The sequence below is a fragment of the Pteropus alecto genome, unplaced genomic scaffold (genome assembly GCF_000325575.1).
Source record: "Pteropus alecto unplaced genomic scaffold, ASM32557v1 scaffold61, whole genome shotgun sequence".
In the NCBI taxonomy this organism is placed as follows: domain Eukaryota; kingdom Metazoa; phylum Chordata; class Mammalia; order Chiroptera; family Pteropodidae; genus Pteropus; species Pteropus alecto.
The window spans coordinates 18,410,169-18,413,006 of NW_006434835.1; the positions used below are offsets into that span (position 1 = coordinate 18,410,169).

The window sequence follows — 2,838 nt, forward strand, 5'->3', positions numbered from 1 at the left end:
CCTTCAGTTACTCCATTTATAAAATAAAACAAACACTTGCCCTTCTATAGGACTGTAGGACTGGTAAAAATTATTAAATGTGAAAGTGCTTTATAAATTGTAAAGTCCCATACAACTGTTAACAGGATATTAACAGTGGTTATAAAGAAAGACAAAACGTCATTTACGAGTCAGGCTGGTCAAAGTCCCATGAAGTGAGATTATCAGGTAGGAATCCTAAGAATGGCAAAGGATTATAACCTCTGCTAACCAACCCTCTCTTCTTCTCCTACCTTCAGGCCAGTCACTTCTGACCTTCAGCAGACAAACTTCCTTATAAAAACATTCATTTTTACTAATCATAACACTCTGCTCCACACACAAAAACCCCTCATGGGTTTTTCCTTCTTTCTCTTTTGTAAATTTTTTAAAGGATCAAGTGAATTTAAAGGAACTTCATCTTTCAAACAGCCATATATATTCTCAGCATTTCAAGGTGTTTTCAGGTAGCCACCTTTTTTTCTGGAATATCATCCCCCACCGCATTCCCAGCACAACTTTGACTCTGGGTGACTGGTGAAAGACAGGATATTCTTAAGATGACCAAGGTCAGGGTCTAACTTCTTAAAGAGTAGGCAGGACAACAGGGACATTGTGTCCACCAAATCTAGAACTGATGTCATCTTCTGAAGACCCAGGTAGATGTATCTTAGATGCATAATGCTCTAATGAGAGTGCCTCCACCCCTCAATGGAGATACAGAAAACATCCCAGAGAAATACTGTGTATTTAACCTGGGGGTAGAGAAGAATAAACTGATTAATTTTAAAAAATATATTTTTTCATTAACAAATCTTATAAGCATTTCCCACCAACTGCGAAGATACATATGAAATTCTCTTCTTTTTCCCCAGGAAACACCAATATCCAAAGGCTCTCAAGAGTTGTATCCCATAGGGGTGATCACTTTGTAACGTGTATAAATGTCTAATCACTGTTGTACACCTGAAACTAAGATAATGCTGTATGCCAACTGTAACTGAAAAATGAAAATTTTTTAAATAAATAAAACCAAAAAAAAAGAGTTATATTCCAAAAAATCCTGATTCTTGCAACTGTCCCACATCCCAGCTCTCTCGCTTATTGTGGCTTCTTGACATTTGAAAATATAGAACTGATTAATTATGAATTCTGTGGCTTGTCTGACCCACATCTCACCTTACTCTCTGATCTCTTAGAATTCCATTCCTTAGTATGGGAGTATCAATTTCAGAAAATAAGGTTTCCTTGATATCCAACCTGAAGTTTCCTTCTGCAAGTTCATCCTATTACTTCTACAGGCCGCACTAAATAACTCCTCTCCTTCACTACCACTCTCCCTCTTCAGAGACCTATAGATTGTGACTATAGCTTTCTCTTCATCACCACTTAGCCAGCCATATATATTTCTTTTAACCTTTCATCATAAATCAGTCCTTTTAACTCTTAAATCAGCTCTCTGCTCTTCTCTGGACTAGTTCCAACTCTCCCAATTCACCTCCAATAACTGATATCCCTTCCGGGAGCTCCAATTTCCTTTGCCCTCTCCAGAAATTAAATGGGAAGGGACTGATAGATATGTGAGCTCAAAAGTCAGGTATACTGCATTGCATACATCTACTTTAAATTGATCAGGCCTCTCCATAGTACATGTCAAGTCCCCAGTTGTATAGCCCTTTTCTTCGAGTGGGAATGGTGGGGGTTGGGAGAGAGGGCAAAAGAGGCTCTCCTATCCCACAAGTAATCATCCTCTAGGCTCCAGCCTGAGGGACATAAGCAAGATGTTAAAACATCTACAAAACAGGCTACAGAGTGAGGCTGTGAACAATGTGGTAGCCTCCAGGCAGACATCTTTTCTGAGATTTGGGCTGTCCCAGGATGGTACACAGTCTCAACAATTGCCTCTCTACCATCTTCTCCATGAATGCGTACTCTGGACAACTGCCTCCTGATCCCCTGTATGAGTTGAAGGCAACCCACAATGAAAAAGCATTAGCATGTCATGCATTATAAGGCCTCTCGAGACATCCTTTTGTCCACTCAGACAATCCAAACTACAAGCAATACAAATGTATTGCTTTGTCCTAATTGGGTACTTTTCCATTTTTACCACATTCCTAGTGATGGTCCTGCTTAGATTTAGGAAGCTATCTTCAGTCATACAAATGGGCTGCTCCAGGCCCCTCACTACAGAGAGTAGCGGAACTCCCATCCATTCCTCTTTCCTTCCCACGGACAGCCCCATGAGCATGGTTGTGCCCCTCTAGGCCAGACCACCAGTCATTTGGGAAGAATTAGGGAGAAATAAACTGAGTTGTGCTTATTTTCTCTTTGTATATTTGAAGATCTTATGTCACAAAAGAGTTAAATGCCTCTTCTGTAAATCACAACCTATATGAAAAGTATAAACCCATTTCCTCAAATAAGATAAAGAGCAAAATCAATCTAAGTGAGATAACTAAGCTTGACTTTTCATACAAGAAAACAAATGAAACCATAATGATATATGTTGCCCCAAACATGAAACAGTATATATCGCAGGGTATGTCCACTCCCTCCATAGGGGGGTCTGCAGTGAAAACTGTAGAATGAGGCTGGAGAAACAGTGGTACGGCAAGAGGCTAGTCCTGCCTGGCTGGCTGCCTAACTGAAGATAGTATATGTCTCAAAGCAGGAGAGTCCAGGCCGTTCCAAGTGTGATCACCACAAGGCCCAAAGTGCTTTTCAGTAGGCTGTCTGTCTCTCTGGAGGTCATAGGGAGCTCATCCAGTTACACTTAATGTCTTATTTGATCACATCAATTATCATTTGATCCCAATC

At 40.3% G+C, this 2,838-nt stretch overlaps 1 protein-coding gene across 1 annotated transcript in view; it reads right to left on the reverse strand.

Annotated features, from left to right (window-relative positions):
* The window catches only part of ALK (ALK receptor tyrosine kinase), a 621,621-nt gene that overhangs the window by 615,522 nt on the left and 3,261 nt on the right, over positions 1 to 2,838 (reverse strand). The window lies entirely within an intron of this gene.